This window comes from Tursiops truncatus, chromosome 1 (genome assembly GCF_011762595.2).
Source record: "Tursiops truncatus isolate mTurTru1 chromosome 1, mTurTru1.mat.Y, whole genome shotgun sequence".
Lineage (NCBI taxonomy): Eukaryota > Metazoa > Chordata > Mammalia > Artiodactyla > Delphinidae > Tursiops > Tursiops truncatus.
Window position 1 is genome coordinate 141,109,805 of NC_047034.1, and position 19,795 is coordinate 141,129,599.

Consider the following 19,795-nt stretch of genomic DNA (forward strand, 5'->3'; position numbering starts at 1 on the left):
AAGTTTCAAAGTAAATTACCACAAATATATTGTTGCCTGTAACAGGCTTGTCCCCTGATATCCATTCTCCTCTTCTTCCTTTCAGTAACATATCCTCCACCCAAAGTTTTAACTGAACACATGGCTCCCCTGCCAGTTATTACATTTCCAGCCACCCTTTCAGCTTCATATAGGCCAGTGTGCTGTGAACAGAAGCAATGTGCAACAGATTGTGCCTTTCAGAGGAAATTTCTTGAAAAGACATTCTCTTTTCAAGGGTACATGGAACATTCTCCAGAACTGACCACATGTTAAGCCATAAAACAAGTTTCAGTAAATTTAAACAATGGAAATAATACAAAGTATGTTCTTTGACCAAAATGGATTAACTGTAGGGCTCAATAACAGAAGGAAATTTGGGAAATTCACAAATAGGTGGAAATTAAATGACACTCCTGAACGACCAATAGTTCAAAGAAAAAATAACAAGGGAAATTTGAAAATACTTGAGATGAATGAAAATGAAAACACAATTTACCAAAACATAAAGAATACAGTGGGATAGGGAGGAGGGGAGGGAGGCTCAAGAGGGAGGAGATATGGGGACATGTATATGCATATGGCTGATTCGCTTTGTTGTGCAACAGAAACTAACACAGTACTGCGAAGCAATTATACTCCAATAAACATCTATTAAAAAAAAAAGAATACAATGAAAGCAATTCTTAGAGGGAAATTTATAACTATAAATGTCTAAACTAAAAAATAAAGATCTCAAATCAATAGCCTAACCTTTTACCTTAAGAAATTACACAGGGTTTCCCTGGTGGCGCAGTGGTTGAGAGTCCGCCTGCCAATGCAGGGGACACGGACTTGTGCCACGGTCCAGGAAGATCCCATATGCCATGGAGCAACTGGGCCCGTGAGCCACAACTACTGAGCCTGTGCATCTGGAGCCTGTGCTCTGCAACAAGAGAGGCCACGATAGTGAGAGGCCCACGCACCGCGATGAAGGGTGGCCCCCGCCTGCCGCAACTAGAGAAAGCCCTCACACAGAAACGAAGACCCAACACAGCCAAAAATAAATATAAAAATAAATTAATTAATTTTTTTAAAAAAAGGCACAAGGTCCACGCCCCTTCCTTGCTTCTACCTTAAATATAGCAAACAGAGATCTGCAATCATTTTCTCTAAATGTAAGCTAACTTTATTCCCATCAGGCCACACTTTCTTTCAGACATGTCTCAGTTCCCTCTACACATATACATAGACCCCAAACTGCTTTAGTAATAAAACATAGACAGCCTACAAAAAGACAAATAACAAAGTAAAACAAAAACATATATTTTCCCTACTTCATGCTCACACACTTCCTCTGTGAACCCTCTTTCAACCCAGCTTATATGCTGAGGTACAATTTACTGCATTCTCAATTTTTATAACTGCATTTAAAAATATTACATAAAACAATTAGAGAGCAATAATAATCTCTAAGAATGGTATATAAGCACTAAATCAAATTCAACACCAAGGTAACCTCTTAATTGTATCTTAATTATAACTACTTAACTGTATCTCCAATAGGATATAAACTTAGATTAAAGATTAGTTCAGTATATTCCTAGCATACACTAAGTACTCAAAAGTATTTTAAATTAACAAATTAACTTACAATATCTAGCTTGGTGCTGGTATATAGTGCCGTCAATGAAAACCTGTTTAACTGTTAATATACTGTGCATTTCCTCTGCTTAACAAAGCAAACGTATCTGGAAAAGTTGTGCACAAATATGTTCAAAATTCATTAGGGAAGATTAGTTTGCCATTTAAACTAATTCTACAATCCTTTTATAAAGCAAAGAATGCCTCCCCAAACGTGTTATGTAAAGACACTTAAATTTTTATTTGAATGTTAATTTTACTTTAATAAACTAAATCTTTTTTTTTTTTTTTTTTTTTTTTTTTTTTTTGCTGTATGCGGGCCTCTCACTGTTGTGGCCTCTCCCATTGCAGAGCACAGGCTCTGAACGTGCAGGCTCAGCGGCCAAGGCTCACGGGCCTAACTGCTCTGCGGCATGTGGGATCTTCCTGGACCAGGGCACGAACTGGTCCGCATCAGCAGGCGGACTCTCAACCATTGCGCCACCAGGGAAGCCCAAACTAAATCTTTATTAAAGATGAAGCAAGAGTCTCATCTGACTTGCTCTGAATCTCTCATAGCTAAAAGGGAAGTTTCCTTCTTCTGAACTTTTTAATACATAGCACCCCATCTTACCTTTCTTAAGGCACATATTACTTCTATCTTATATGAAAATAATGTATGTGCATGCTTCATCACTTAGAGAGCAGGGTTTCTGATTCATCCATGTGTCCTCTTCTACCCAACACCCCTGCTATACCTTTGCAAAGAATAAACAATAAATTGATGGTAGAAGACAAGCAGACAATGAATGTGGACAAATGTCAAAATGGTCTCCTTCCTTTTAACATGAAGGTAATACTGCTTCAGTATTGAGTCACATGTTAGTTCATTCCCAAAAGTACATGAGGTTGCGCTTCTAGCTAGTGTTGCTCCTTGGACCATGCACTCCTGGAACACCTAGCAGGGGCTCAACCTGCTAGGCAAAGCTAACCTAAAGATTGAAATCACAAGAGGCTGGCTCTAGGGTGTAGGATGGACAGGAAAAGGACAGGAGGAAATTTTGCAGGATGACAGCAATGCTCTATCTTTTGATTGATACTGGTAACAAGGGTGTAAACAAATGTCAAAACTCATCTAAATGTATACTTGAAATCTGTGGGGTTTTTTATTGGGTATAATTATATCTCAATAAAAGTAAATAAATAAATAGTACTTGCCAGAATTCCACAAAGATACACTGTTTACAACAACAACTACAAAATAGGAAATGACAGCAATAACACCCATTCCTGTAGTCTCCTTCCTATTTGGGAGAGCACAGACTCCTTAAGCCATCTTGATAGTATTTAATGTACCAGAGAGCCTTCACTAGTTAATGCCTTGTGGGCACTCAATAGCCCAAAATGTCATCATGCTACTGGAAAGCTACACCACCAGAAACACTGAGGATTCACAGACCCACAATAATGGAGGAATTTTCCCTATCATTCATCCCTCAAGTTGCCATAGATAACTTCCTCATCTCCCCCTCCCCATTACAGAGGGCCTCATTCGAGCAGCAGTATACTACAGATAGAGCCTTAGGAAAATATATTGAATCAGTATACAAGGGGACAGTGATATTTGGGGTCTCTCCAAGATCCTGGAAGATGGCTGCCTTCCTTCAAAGAAACCAGACATGTATCAGAACAGAGATATATACAAGATCATCTTTAAGAGCTGGAACAGCCTAGAGGTAATTATACTAATTATGGCTAATTATACTAAGTATCAGAAAGTATTAAAAGTAATGGAACTACAGTGGGAAGGCCAGAACCAGAACCAGAAAGCCAGAATAGAAGTTTTGCTGATCAACAGATTAGACCTGTTTGGTTCTTGTAATAGGTATGTCTCTAACACAGAGATACTGCATCTTGATATCAACGTCTGATTAAATATCTATAATATAATATATAACTCCCTTTAGTCTGCTTCTGCTTATAAATTTGGCATCCCATTTAGCTTGCTTTCAGAGACTATATGTACTAATGCACTAATGAGATAGGCTAAATATGCAGTCTCCTTAACAGTTATATATCTTGTTATGAATAAATTTGAAAATTAGCTTAGGTAATAGTTACCACAATGTACATTTAGTGAATATTATTATATGTCAAACACTGTCATAAACTTTAGCTTTTTGTTAATATTTACTGAGCACTTATATGCCAGACACTGTGCTAGTGCTTTAAATATAATATTAATTAATTCTCACATCAATCTTATGATATAGGTTCTTTTATTATATCCATTTTGTAATTGAGAAAATAAAGGCTCAGAAAGTTTTATGTAACCTGCCCATGGACTCACATATAATAAGTGGGATAGAGAGGATTCCCATCCAGGTCTGACTCTAAACGCCATGCATTCTACCAGTTACTATAGATCTGGTTAATTTAAGTTTTCTTTCAAAGATTTTCTGAGCCACAAAGGCTGAGTGTCAAATCAGTGATCCTTCTGAACTCAACAGTATAACTGCCACCCTACAAATTCTCGCAGCAATACTTCAGAGGGTGGTACCCCTGCTTCTGAACTATTGCTGGCATGTAAACCCCTACGTCATTAGATAACAGATACAGGTCCACATCTCTTATCTGAGACTTTCAGATCAAATGTGTTTTGAAATTCACAATTTTTGAAAAGTAATATACATATAGTACATAAACTGTGTCACACCTGCAGTGGAGTCTGAAGTATTAAGCATTTAATTACTTTCACAATTCAGCAAACTACTATTTAGGTAGTACAACATATATTTACACTAAGTATGACAGAGATTATAAATAGCCACACAGTTCAAGACAGGCTTTACTTCCAAATGAGAATATAATAAATTTAGAAAAAAAACTTCTGGAATTCAGAGACTGAGGGATTTCAGAATTATGGGTAAAGGACTGTAGACCTGTATTTTGATCTAGTGAAATCTTACATTGTAAAGTCCCAGGTCTCTCACTATTTCTTAAAAAGGACATTTTATCTTCAAGTCAGAATTTCAGGCCAGTAGAAAGAGAACCACTTTCACAGGGTTTAATTAAGCACAGCTATGATGGCAGGGATTGCGCATCCTTTCTAAGAAAAAGTTAAATATTAAATACTAACTAGTAGCCTAAGTGCTACAAATTACTTAAGGTATGTTAATATATATTGGACCTCAATGTATATTTCCTATGTTTGTTTAGTTTTTCAAATACTGCCCAAAATACTAAATAGTGATTAATGTTATTTCACAAAAAAGTGATTGAAAGAAATGATGGGGGTGTGTTAAACTCCAGGTGGTTTATGCTGTATATTAGTACTTCTCTCACCAAACTGTGCAGTGATAATCCATTATCATCATTCAACTCCACTTTTCTATTAAAAATTGCCAAGAATGTTTCTCCTTATTTGGAAAAGACTAAGTCAGGGCCCAAGATAATAAGATAATGGAAAGATGAACAGCAAGAAAAGCACTACGAAGATGGGAAAATTTGTACAATGCAAAATTTTTTTAACATCTTTATTGGAGTATAATTGCTTTACATTGTTGTGTTAGCTTCTGCTGTATAACAAAGTGAATCAGCTATACGCATACATATATACCCATATCCCCTCCCTCTTGCATCTCCCTCCCACCCTCCCTATCTCACCCTGCTAGGTGGTCACAAAGCACCGAGCTGATGTCCCTGTGCTATGCAGCTGCTTCCCACTAGTTATCTCTTTTACATTTGGTGGTGTATATACGTCCATGCCACGCTCTCACTTCGTCCCAGCTTACCCTTCCCCCTCCCCGTGTCCTCAAGTCCATTCTCTACGTCTGCGTCTTTATTCCTGTCCTGCCCCTAGGTCCTTCAGAACCACTTTTTTTGTTGTTGTTAGATTCCATATATATGTGTTAGCATACGGTATATGTTTTTCTCTTTCTGACTTACTTCACTCTGTATGACAGACTCTAGGTTCATCCACCTCACTACAAATAACTCAATTTCGTTTCTTTTTATGGTTGAGTAATATTCCATTGTATACATGTGCCACATCTTCTTTATCCTTTCATCTGTTAATGGACACTTAGGTTGCTTCCATGTCCTGGCTATTGTAAACAGTACTGCAATGAACACTGCAGTACATGTCTCTTTTTGAATTATGGTTTTCTCAGGGTATATGCCCAGTAATGGGATTGCTGGGTCATATGGTAGTTCTATTGCTAGTTTTTAAAGGAACTTCCACACTGTTCTCCATAGTGGTTGTATCAATTTACATTCCCACCAACAGTGCAAGAGGGTTCCCTTTTCCCCACACCCTCTCCAGCATTTATTGTTTGCAGATTTTTTTGGTGAAATGCAAATTTTTTGTGTTGTTCTTGTATTGCCAGAACAATAGCCAGAACCATGGATTTTTGAAGTCTTAGTCCTAATTCTAAAACTCATCCTTCAGGTCCCAAATTAGAATGAGGCTATGCTCCAAAAGCTCCTTGTTCAAATTTAGGGTTTAGAACCCAGAACAAATTTTTGCAAAGAAACTGTTAAAAATGGTTCCCAGGTTAGCTAGGAAAAGCACTCAAAATACAGCATGTGAATATCAAAAGATATGGGGAAAGTTGTTATAAATTCAAACATTGCCTAAGAAATTATTTTCTTAAAGAATTTCTCTTAGATGTTGGTGCTCAAGGGAAAGCAGGATTATGAGCAAGAATAAGGAAGTAGGTCAAGAATTCAAGAACTATGCCAAAGGGCTTAAGAAACTTTCAAGGACTTGAGAAGTCAATGATCTGCAATAGACATACTTTACTTTTATAATCAAGAGGGAAAAAAACACTTTTTAAAAAGGCAATTTAAAAACACTCATTCTTTTTTTTTTTTACATCTTTATTGGAGTATAATTGCTTTACAATTCTGTGTTAGTTTCTGCTTTATAACAAAGTGAATCAGTTATATATATACATATGTTCCCATATCTCTTCCCTCTTGCATCTCCCTCCCTCCCACCCTCCCTATCCCACCCCTCCAGGTGGTCACAAAGCACCGAGATGATCTCCCTGTGCTATGCAGCTGCCTCCCACCAGCTATCTACCTTACGTTTGGTACTGTATATATGTCCATGCCTCTCTCTCGCTTTGTCACAGCTTACCCTTCCCCCTCCCCATATCCTCAAGTCCATTCTCTAGTAGGTCTGTGTCTTTATTCCTGTCTTACCCCTAGGTTCTTCATGACATTTTTTTTTCTTAAATTCCTTATATATGTGTCAGCATACGGTATTTGTCTTTCTCTTTCTGACTTACTTCACTCTGTATGACAGACTCTAGGTCTATCCACCTCATTACAAACAGCTCAATTTCGTTTCTTTTTATGGCTGAGTAATATTCCATTGTATATATGTGCCACATCTTTATCCATTCATCCGATGATGGACACTTAGGTTGTTTCCATCTCCGGGCTATTGTAAATAGAGCTGCAATGAACATTTTGGTACATGACTCTTTTTGAATTATGGTTTTCTCAGGGTATATGCCCAGTAGTGGGATTGCTGGGTCATATGGTAGTTCTATTTGTAGTTAAAAACACTCATTCTGAACAGACTTGTGGTTGCCAAAAGGGAGAAGGGGTGGGGAAGGGATGGATTAGGAATTTTGGGTTAGAAGCTGCCAACTATTATATATAGAATACATAAACAACAAGGTCCTACTGTATAGCACAGGAAATTATATTCAATATCCTGTGATAAACCATAATGGAAAAGAATAAAAAAAGAATGTATATATATGTATATCTAAGTCACTTTGCTGTACAGCAGAAATTAATACAATACTGTAAATCAACTATAATTCAATCAAAAAATAAAAAAAGGGGTTTCCCTGGTGGTGCAGTGGTTGACAGTCCGCCTGCCGATGCAGGGGACGTGGGTTCGTGCCCCGGTCCGGGAGGACCCCACGTGCCGCGCAGCGGCTGGGCCCGTGAGCCATGGTCGCTGAGCCTGCGGGTCCGGAGCCTGTGCTCCGCGACGGGAGAGGCCACGGCGATGAGAGGCCCGCATACAGCAAAAAAAAAAATCAAAATTAAAAATTAAAAAAATAAAAATTAAAAAAATTTTAGAAAGAATAAAAACACTCATTCTTTATCAGGTCTAATTAACATGCAAGCACAGAACAGAATGGTGGGCTGGTCACAAAGGATATCATCACCTATCTGAAATTTACACTTCATCCTCTTCTGCGCGACTAAAATTTCAAAGTAGAATTAGCTTCAAGAATTTGCCACTACATTTCTGTGCTCACATTTTGTGAATTAAAAAAATCATCAATCAACAAATTCTAAGACTTAGTATCTGCTTCTCCTCCCCTTCTCTAGTAGGCTTTCGGTGAACTGGAATGGAAGAAGAGTCTTTTGTTTATCCTTGGCACTTCAAAAGGGATGATTTAAGTCCCTATCTTACAACTTAGATGTAAAAGGATTCAGTACTTTTTAATGATTAATCAATGCAGTTTGCACTTTAGAAGAGCCTCTGAAGAACATTTATTTCATTGTGATAATGATGTAAATTAGTTTTTACCTGTAAGCAGACTAGTGATAACTTGGGTTTATTTTCATTTTAAAATATCAATGCTAGCACAATTCAGGATCCGCAGACAGAAAGAACATTCTATCTGGAGTCGGAAGGCTTAATCACGTACAGAGAAACTACCGTGTGATCTCTTACGTCTCAATTTCTTCATGTGTAAAGGAAGTAAAAACTATTTCACACTATTGTTCATTCCATAAATATTTATTGAATACTCACTAAGTGCCAGGCACTGCTCTAGATACTAAAGACAAAATGATGAACATAAGTCTCTGTTGTCATGGAACAGAGACTTACATTCCAGAGGGAATGCTTACATTCCAGAGGGAAATAGACATAAACAAACAAACAAAATAATTTTAGCAGCTAACAAGAAATGCTATGAAAAAATAAAACAAGACCATTGTGCTAGTGACTGACAGTGAGGTCTACTTTAGATGGTTGTTAAGGAAAGACTTCTCTGAGCAGTGACGCCTAAATGAAGACCTGTACACCAACAAGGAATCAGCCATGGTACAGCCATGGGGTAATATCAGTTCCAGGAAGCCAGAAAATATATGCAAAGGCCTGAGGCAGGAACAAGTTTGAGGTGTTTTAGGAACACACAAAAAAAGCTAGAGTGGATAGAGAGTGGTGAGCAAAAGGTTTACTGTAGAAAGGTAAGTGGAGAAAGATCATAAAGCCATAAGTCATAGTAAAGAGTTTGGATTTTTTTCCTATAGTCTAATATTAGAGAATTTTAAGCAGGGGGAAAAACATGATCTTTTTTTTTTTTCATTTTTTTTAAAGATCACTTGGGCTGTTGATAGAAAATGGACTTTAGAGCACAAAAAGGAAACAAAGAGAACAGTTATGAGGTTTTTGCGATAGACCAAGTGAGACATTATGGTGATTTATATGAGATAGTGGTAGCAAGAAAAAATGGGAGAAGTTATGAGGCTTAATGAGGCAATGTATTTGACAATATTAGAAAATACCAATGACAATGATTAATATAGTAGAGGCTTGTGGCACACTGTATTTTCCAAAAATGGCCTATAATAGTATTTCTCATCCCACAAGCTCTTCTAGAACTTTGCCACTCCCTCATTAAGAAGTGGAGTCTTTTGGGGCTTCCCTGGTGGCGCAGTGGTTGAGAGTCTGCCTGCCAATGCAGGGGACACGGGTTCGAGCCCTGGTCTGGGAAGATCCCACATGCCGCGGAGCAACTAGGCCTGTGAGCCACAACTACTGAGCCTGCGCGTCTGAAGCCTGTGCTCCACAACAAGAGAGGCCGCGACAGTGAGAGGCCCGCGCACCACGATGAAGAGTGGCCCCCGCTCGCCGCAACTAGAGAAAGCCCTCGCACAGAAATGAAGACCCAACACAGCCAAAAATAAATAAATAAATTTATAAAAAAAAAAAAAAAAAAAGAAGTGGAGTCTTTTGTTTGTGGGTGGGTCTTTGTAACTGCCTTAACCTAGCAGACTGGGTGGGACATAATACAAATTATTGTACATTCTCTTCCAGCATCACAAACAGCATGGGAATCTTAATCTCCCAAAGCCAGATGTCTGAGATCTCATTACGTAAGGATGAAGGAAAAGTGATATCCTTTGTTCATTTTGCTACTTGAAGAAATGCAATACAAAATGGTACAACAAATTATATAGAAAACTTTTAATAAAATGCTCTTAGGTTGTAGAATATCATGTATAAAATGATTCCATTTGTACAAAATATACATAAATGTGTATATAAGCACAGAGTTGCTAGGAAAGCTATTCTCCAAAACACAGCTAGTAGGATTTCCGGTAGAACTTTCCTTCCTTCTACCTAATACAGTTTTCGCTATTGTTTCAATTTTTAAAAATTAAGATTATGTTGTCATCTCTTCAAGAACAATAAAACTATTTTTAAAGCTTTAAAATAAAGAGTAATGTCAAATTCTGCAGAGAGAGCGATATTAAAACTAAGGGTAAAAAGCACCCACTGGGTTTAGCAACAAAGCTATCATTGGAGACCTTTGCCAGGATTTTCAGTGAAATCTGGAGGTAAAAAGATTGCTGTAAGGTAAATGCAAGATGGATGAATAAAGACAGACAATGTAGAAGACTCTTCCAATAGGTTCACCTATCCTGAAGAAGAGAGGTTAGGATAGTATTTCCAGGGAGACACAGAATTAGCAGAGATATTTTTCAACTTGGGAGAGATACAGTCCATGTTAATTTGTTAATGAAAAAGCCAGTAGATCCTAAAATTCATATAGAAATTCAAGGAAACCAGAATAGCCAAAACATCTTGAAAAAGAACAAAGCTAAAGTCCTTACACTTCCCAATTTCAAAACTTACTACAAAGCTACAGTAATTGAAATAGTGTGACACTGGCATAAGAATAGACATAAAGATCCATGGAATAGAACTGAGAGTCCAGAAATAAGTCTTCACATGGTTTATGGTTAACTGATTTTCAACAAGAGTGTCAAGACAATTCAATGGAGAAAAAATAGTGTTTTCAATATATGGTGCTAGAATAACTGGTTACCCACATGCAAAAGAATAATAAAAATAATAAAGAATATAAAGTTTTTTAAAAATAATGTGACCCTTAGCTCACACCATATACAAAAATTAATTCAAAATGGATCAAAGATCTAAATGCAAGAGCTAAAACTAAAAAACTCTTAGAAGAAAACTTGGGAATAAAACTTTGTGACCTTAGATTAAGCAATGGTTTTCCAGATATACCACCAAAAGCACAAGCAACAAAAGATAAATTAGAGTCAAATTAAAAAATTTTTGTGCTTCAAAGGACACTATCAAGAAAGTAAAAAGACAACCCACAGAAAGGGAGAAAATATTTGAAAATCAGGTATCTCATAAGGGACTTGTACCTAGAATATATAAAAAATTCTTACAACAAAGACAACCCAATTTAAAAATGGGCAAAGGACCCAAATAGATATTTCTCTTAATAAGATTTACAAACAGCCATTAAGCACACAAAAAGATGCTCAACATCAATAGTCACCAGGGAAACACAAATCAAAATATAGTAAGATACTACTTCACACCCACTAGGATGGCTATAATCAAAATGACAGACAATAACAAATTGTTGGCAAGGATGCAGAGCAACTGGAACCCTTATACCCCTAGTGGGAATGTAAAAAGGTGCAGCTGCTTTGGAAAACAGTCTGGCAGTTCCTCAAAAAGTTAAACAGAGTTACCGTATGACCTGGCAATTCCACTCCTAGATATATATCCAAGAAAAATGAAATATATTTGGAGATATATATCCAAATATATATCCACTCCTAGATATATATCCAAGAAAAATGAAAACATATGTCCACACCAAAACTTATGTACACAAGCGTTCACAGTATCATTAATCATAATACCCAAAATGTGGAAACAACTGAAATGTTCATCAGCTAATGAACGAATAAATAAAATGTGCAATATACATATAACAGAACATGCAGCAATAAAAAGCACTGATATATGCTACAATATGGATGGACCTTGAAAACACCATGTTAAATGAAAGAAGCCATATTAGAATTATTTAAAGAATACTTTAATAATATGATTCTATTTATATGAAATGTCCAAAAGAGGCAAATCTACAGAGACTGAAAGTAGATTAGTGGTTGCCTAGGGCTAGGGGTGAAATACTGGAAGTGACTGTTAATAGAAATAGGGTTTCTTTTAGGGGTAATGAAAATTTTCTAAAATTGATTGTGGATATGGTTATACACTTCTGTGAATAAACTAAAAATAAAAAGCTCATTGAACTGTATCTTTCAAAGAGATGGTATATGTATTAATATCTCAATAAAAAATGAAAAGCACCAGGCAACCTAAAAATTTACTAAAATTTTCCATATGAAATTGTTACAACTATGATGTTTAGTTGTTATACGGCAAAATAAATATTCTTAAAATAAACAACAAAAGTCTGTACATAGAAAGGAAGAAGTTGAAGACATACAGGAGAGAGGGAGGAAAGCAGAAAAAGGAGAAAATCTATAGACTGAGATCCTCAAAAAATGTGTGAGCAGATGAAATCCAGAACACCCAAGGATTACCTCTTCCATCATGACAAAGAAGGATAGGCAGGAAAGTAAGTATACCAACAGGTGGGAGTACGAGCAGTTGAGAGTGTTTCCACCAAATGGACTCTATTGTCTCTGGGAAGCATGGCATCTTCTACAAGTGATGGAGGAAAGAGGAGGATTGAGAGAGACTGTAGAGATAGTTGCCAGAGTGACAAACCAAATACTCACCCAATATTTTATTTGCCCATCTGTGCCATAAGAGTAATGCTAAAATAAATTAAATTAAATAAGTGGACAATCTTAGGATGAAAGCTTAATGTGAACAAAACTCTGGGACACAGAATATCAACTTTCATAATAATCTTTGTCATGTGAATGGGAAAAAATTAATTATGAATACCTCAAAATACTTTCCTTGAATATGATTCCATTTATATGATTCCATGTATCATGTAAACTTAACTTTTGCAAAAAAACTCTCCAGAAAGTGGGCATAGAGGGAACCTACCTCAACATAATAAAGGCCATATACGGCAAACCCACAGCAAACATCATTCTCAATGGTGAAAAACTGAAAGCATTTCGTCTAAGATCAGGAACAAGACAAGGATGTCCACTCTCACCACTATTATTCAACATAGTTTTGGAAGTCCTAGCTACGGCAATCAGAGAAGAAAAAGAAATAAAAGGAATACAAATTGGAAAAGAAGTAAAACTGTCACTGCTTGCAGGTGACATACTATACACAGAGAATCCTAAAAATGCCACCAGAAAACTACTAGAGCTAATCAATGAATTTGGTAAAGTGGCAGGAAACAAAATTAATGCACAGAAATCTCTTGCATTCCTATACACTAATGAGGAAAAATCTGAAAGAGAAATTAAGGAAACACTCCCATTTACCACTGCAACAAAAAGAATAAAATACCTAGGAATAAACCTACCTAGGGAGACAAAAGACCTGTATGCAGCGAACTATAAGACACTGATGAAAGAAATTAAAGATGATACAAACAGATGGAGAGATATACCATGTTCTTGGATTGGAAGAATCAATATCGTGAAAATGACTATACTACCCAAAGCAATCTACAGATTCAATGCAATCCCTATCAAATTACCAATGGCATTTTTTATGGAACTAGAACAAAAAGTCTTAAAATTTGTATGGAGACACAAAAGACCCCGAATAGTCAAAGCAGTCTGGAGGGAAAAAAACGGAGCTGGAGGAATCAGACTCCTTGACTGACGAGAGTATCCAAGGAAAGTAAAAGATATAAAATTTCCATATACTTCTTCCCACTGGTTCTACTTACCCTCTTAGGAGGCTTCTTTCTTTTCTTTTCAGGGCATTTAGATTAGATACAATTTTTCTTCTGTTCCTTTTACAATTCTAAAACTACTATATTAAGATTTGGATTATTACTATGTACCATGTAAGCTTAATAAAAATCATATTTGATATATTCAAAAACAGTTTATTTAGAAAAGTATAAATTCACTTTTAATTGTTTGATGTGAGTGGTGCTGATATCTTTCTAGGAGAATCTGAGACTCCCTCCTTTACATCTTTGCAAGAGAAACACATATACTTAAGCTCTTCAAAAACCTAAAATCCAAGAATTAGATGACAGATTTCTTTTTTAATCACCTTCCAGACATTGCTAAGGATTGCCAAATAACATTTAAATGTGTTTAGGTTACCAGTGGTTTTGAAATTCAAAGTCACTATGAGTCTGTTTCAGTCAGCATGTAACAGCAAAGAACATATTATTTCTCTAATGATTCCTTTTACAAAGACTACCTTGACTGGCCCTGATAACTTACTAACTCACTATTTCTAACATTCTCTCCAAAGTGTTATAAAAACAATACAAATCAAGAAATAGTGTTAAATATTTATGGGTAATGACTAAACAAATCATATTTTATAATCTCAACTAGTTCCTTATACAACCTGATTAATCTTCAACATGTCCCTAGTTATTCCTTTTTCCAGTTCCCATGGCCATTGATCTAAATGTTTACTACATTCCTTAAATCTTGACTCTACTCTCATTTTTAACATGGACCCTGCTTCCTATCCCTACAACATTTAAGCATACTCCTACCTTAGAAACCCCTTCCCCTCAATTCCATATTCTTCTCTGCCTCTTTCACAATGAAACATCTTGAGTAATCTACACTCATTTTCTCCACTTCTTACCTCCTATTTAGTCTTCAAACCACTCTAATCTGGCTTCCACACCCACGACTCCATGGAAACTTCTCTCTTTGAGGGCGTCAGTGATGTTCAAATTGATCAATCCAATGGATATTTTTAAGATTTCATCTATTCAATTCTCTCAATAGTATTCAAGGCAACTCACTATTCCCACCTTGACTGCCACATTCTTCTGGTTTTTCTCTGATACCTCTGGCTGTCCCTTTTCACTCTCCTGTGCAGGCTCTTTTCTCTGCCAATCCCTTAAATATGACTGTGATGGCTTAAAATCCCTCCACAAATTCTTTGACACTCCTTTCAAAAGGTAGAGCCTAATTCTCCTGCCCATGCCTAAAATTCCCATCCCCATGAGCATATGAGCTGAACTTAATGATTCGTTTCTAATGAACAGAATAAGTCAGAAGTGATGTCCTCAGACCAGGTCATACTAAGCACTTTGGCTTCCTCCTGGCTCTCACTTGGATTACTCCTTCTGAGTGAAGCCAGATGCTCTATCATGATGACACTCATGTAGCCTAACGGAGAGGTTGGCTGGTGAGGAACTGAGGCCACCTTCCAACAGCCAGCAAGAAACTAAGGCTTTCTGCCAACAGTCGTGATTGTGAGTCATCTTGGAAGCAAATCCTCCAACTCCAGTCAAGCCTTTCAGGTGACTGCAAACCTAGCCAATGTCTTGACTGTAACTTCATGAGAGACTCTGAGGCAGAACCACCTAGCTAAGTCACTCCCAAAGTTCTGAGCCACAGAAACTATGCAATAATAAATATTTGTTTTAAGTGGCTAAAATTGTGGGTAATTTGTTACCACGCAATAGCTATCTAATCAACGGTGTTTCTCAGTGTTCTATTCAAAGCTCTCTATTATTCCCACTCACTCTCTCAACTCTCCATTTGTGTAAAGCTAATATTTACCTGTAACCCAGATTTTTTCCTAAGTTCCAGACTACACGATATCTTTACATCAATTTCAACATGCCCCAAAGCAACCACCTTTCTCACCTCAACCTATACTTCTTATCCTTCCTATCATCATTCATCAAAGGAAATCTAAAATCCTGGATTTCATCAGACTCCTCCTCCCCTTTCACTCACATCCAATCAATCACTGAAATCCTGTCAATATGACTTCATTATTATTCTGTAACCATAGTATTCTTTAAAGAATACAAATCTTACCTGAAGCTACTGATCAATTTTAAAACTCAGAGAGGCAACCAGACATCATGTACCACTTGATGTACAGGTTTCCCCTGCTACCTGAAAGTACAGTGTTCCTATGAAACCTTCCTGAAATGGCATAAAGCAAAGAAGCAATAACCTTAGGACACATCTTTCTAACGGATGCACAAAATAAAACCAAGGTAAAGCAAAGATGCTCACAGACACAGTTCAAAGCTATGGCAATTTGATGCTGTGTAGTTCCCAGGGACGGAGATTACTGGCGCCACTCTTGCTGCTTGGGGTACTCACTGCCTCTATAACAGCTCACTGCAAAAAAAAACCTCTGAATGCTATTTTTGCTTTTCACCTATTTTCCATAAAAGCAAAAATCCTCTTCGGATTTCTTCTGGTTAGCAAAAACAGGTAATAATATAGGTCTTTCCTCAAAGTGAAGTGGGGTAAAGCAAACTCTCAAAAAGCGGGAGATACCTGTAATATGTTCCACCTACAAAGTATTCCTGCCCAAAGGAAAAAAAAAAGTTAAGCTTCTAGCTCTAATTATAAGTTTATAGGAAACACGGAGGACAAAGGAACATGTATAAACATACCACAAGAATATTATCAGCAAAATTCAGAATGTAGAAAATTTACAGAATAATTTGCTGTCTTCAATCAATGAATGGCAGGACTTCCCTGGTGGCACAGTGGTTAAGAATCCGCCTGCTAATGCAGGGGACATGGGTTCAAGCCCTGGTCCGGGAAGATCTCACATGCCACGGAGCAACTAAGCCCGTACACCACAACTACTGAGCCTGAGCTCTAGAGCCCGCAAGCCACAACTACTGAAGCCCACATGCCCTAGAGCCTGCGCGCTGCAACTTCTGGGCCTGAGTGCCACAGCTACTGAGCCCATGTGCTGCTACTGAAGCCTGCGCACCTACAGCCCGGCTCTGTAACAAAAGAAACCACCGTAATGAGAAGCCCAAGCACCACACAAAGAGTACCGTCTGCTTGCCGCAACTAGGGAAAGCCTGTGTGCAGCAATTAAGACCCAATGCAGCCAAAAAAAATTTTTTAATTGAAAAAAAAGCAAATGAATGACAAAGAAAAAAAGAGGGAAGGAAGACCTATAGAGTAAAAGAGACTCAGTTTTATATGTGGATCTTATTTGGAATCCTGACTCAAATAAACCAACTGGTGAGGGAGAGGCATTTGAGAAAAAAATCAAGGAAATTAAACACTGACTGGATAGTTGAAAATATTAATAAATTATTATTATTATTTAGTTGTAATAATGGTATTGTGATAACATTTTTTAAGAGAGAAACCTTAACATTTAGTAATACATACTGAAATATTCACAAATGAAATAATGAGTTCTGGGATCTGCTTTAAAGTAATCCAGTGGGCTAGGAAGGAGCTATTGGGAGGATTAATAAGACAAGGTTGGCCATATGTTGACATTGTACAAGCTGGATGACAGGAATTCATTTTACTATCCTCTTCTGTGTATGTTTGAAAGAAATTTTCTATAATAAAAGTTTTTTTCTATAACAAAAAGTGCTTACAACACTTAAATGACTTTCCACTGCCCTGGCAGGGTAAAGTTCAAATTCCTTAGCATGGTTGATCAAGAAAGCCTTTCATTATTGGGCCCCTGCTTCTCTCTCCAGCTCCTCTCACCATTGTCCACCACACAGCCCAAACTCCAGGACTAACGAACTCCTTACTCTTGTCTCCTCGAAAAACATTTATTCCCTCTATCTCAAGCACTTTTCTCTCTCTGCTCACATGGCTAATCTCTATTCACCATTCAGGTAACAGCAAACCTACTTCTTCTAGGAAACCTTTTCTGACCCTCCAAGACAGAGTCAAGTTACCCACCTCTGCACCTCCCCAAATCCTATGCTTCCCTTATCACAGCTCTTACCTGATGTACACAGCAGTAGACTCTAGGTATCACGAGACTATGGACTATATCCATCTTATTTACTATTTTAACCCTTCTTCTTAGCATAGTGCCTGGCACACAGTACATAATCAATAAACATTTGATAAATTTACAAAAGGCACGACCTCCATTAACTTTCTAACCTTCCAACTCCTCACATATCTATATCTCACATAATCTATATCACGCATCCATGTCTCCCTCAATTTTCTTTCCTTTCTTTTCTTCCTTTGTGATCATGATTCACCTAAACGGTTGGCTGTCCACACAGTGTTCCCAAATTTATATCCTTAGCCCTCTCTGGGCATCTCACCTAATAAAAATTCAACAAATTCTGTGCTATAATCTAACAGATCTTCGTCTCCAGGCCTGACCTATGGCTCCAAATACCTTCTGGACTCAATCTCCTGTTATCTCCCTACACACCTTTACACTGAAGCTGCTCAGAAATTCTCAATATCTTAATGCATTTTATGTTCTCAAGTTTCCCAATTTGTACATATTTCCCACTGCCTGAAATGCCCTTCTTCTCTTCTACCTTTAAGTCTCGGCTCAAATGTCTCTCTAGCCTTTTTTAGGCAATGTGCCCACAGCAGTCTACTCTTACTTCTATTGTAGAATTTACCATATTGTTTTGAAATTATGCTTAGCTGTCTGCTCTGCTAGATTGTGAGTTCCTAGATGGAAGGGACTCTCTCCTTCATGCTTGTACCTCCAACGTATATAGTAAAGTGCCTATTAAAAAGTCCCAGATAAATGCTTGCTGAATGAATAATTGTTTTTAATAATTAAAAGACTGAGCTTGAGCTGAAAAGATTGCCTAATTCTACTTTTCTAAAGAAGGTAATCAGTTTCTCTGTTCCTGTATTGGTCAGAATAATATACAAAACTCTTTTGCAAAAACTGAAAATTTATGTATTATGAAAATAAAAGAAATGTAAAGTAAAAAGACCATCCATTCCCAGAAGATAGGTTTGGGTCTGGGCCCAGGTCCAGAAGAGAAGATCCAGGCTAAGGTGAGGTTTGGGTGAATCTATTTAGTTCACAGCAATTCCTGTGATCCTTTCCAACCCTGAGATTATCCCAATATCAATTCTTGGTACAGGCTGACTCTAAAACAAGGCCAATTTAGTTTAGTCCAGGGTTTTCATGGCCACCCTAGAATAGGCCTGCAACCACAGAGCCAGACCAGAGCCCGAGTGATTTGGGAAACAAGGAATAGAGTAACTTGCTATTTACTGCTCTGGTTAAAATGTTGTGCAACTAATTCAGATACTCCTCCTAGAAGATGCAGATCCAAGTTAACAGCCACATGCAAATCATTAAGATGTACCTTCATCCTTCCAAATCCTAATGTACTGAAACAATGTCCAAGTGTACAGAATTCATTGCCAACATTCAATGTTTCCTATTTTCTCTTTAGGTGAATACTTATCCTTTTCCCATGTCTTTTTCTTTTTCCCCCCGTACGCGGGCCTCTCACTGTTGTGGCCTCTCCCGCTGCAGAGCGCAGGCTCCGGACGCGCAGGTCCAGCGGCCACGGTTCACGGGCCCAGACGCTCCGCGGCATGTGGGATCCTCCCGGACCAGGGCACGAACCCGTGTCCCCTGCATCGGCAGGCAGACTCTCAACCACTGCGCCACCAGGGAAGCCCCTTTTCCCATCTTTACTGGACCTCCTCTAATTTGGGATTGAGTATCATTTTATTTTCACAAGATCATTTTATTTTACAGTATTTCTCTGTGGTTTAGCTGCTGGCAAATACTTTAACACCAAAGAACAAGAAAAAAAGCTTCTAAATATCCATTAGTGAGAAATATGATACCTCCTTCTGCTGGCAGGGATGATGTTTTTATAGTCTAATCTCAGAAGGGAGGATAAGTAATGGGGTGGGGGAAGGTGGCAGGGAAGAAGTATAATTTAAAAAACCATATTTAGCCAGTAAGACAAGGAGAGATTTGTCGAGATATTCAGAAAGTAAAAGGGCAAGGAGGCAGAAAAAGGATATGACAAAGGAAGAAAAACAGGAAAAAAAGAAGATTCTGTCTGCGCTAGGAGTTCCCAAGAACCCCAGCTTGGGGCCTCTCCAGTGTGACCCTAGATTCAGACCCACACAAAGTTGGGATTTGTAGAGTAACTTCATTCCATAGTGCCACTCACTGAAATTACTCTACCTTGAATAGGCTGGAAAGGTTCAAAAGGATTTTCTGATTATCACTTCTACT

At 37.7% G+C, this 19,795-nt stretch overlaps 1 protein-coding gene across 5 annotated transcripts in view; it reads right to left on the bottom strand.

Moving 5' to 3' along the window:
- The window catches only part of OSBPL9 (oxysterol binding protein like 9), a 167,866-nt gene that overhangs the window by 146,281 nt on the left and 1,790 nt on the right, over nt 1-19,795 (bottom strand). The gene's annotated exons all lie outside the window — the stretch shown is intronic.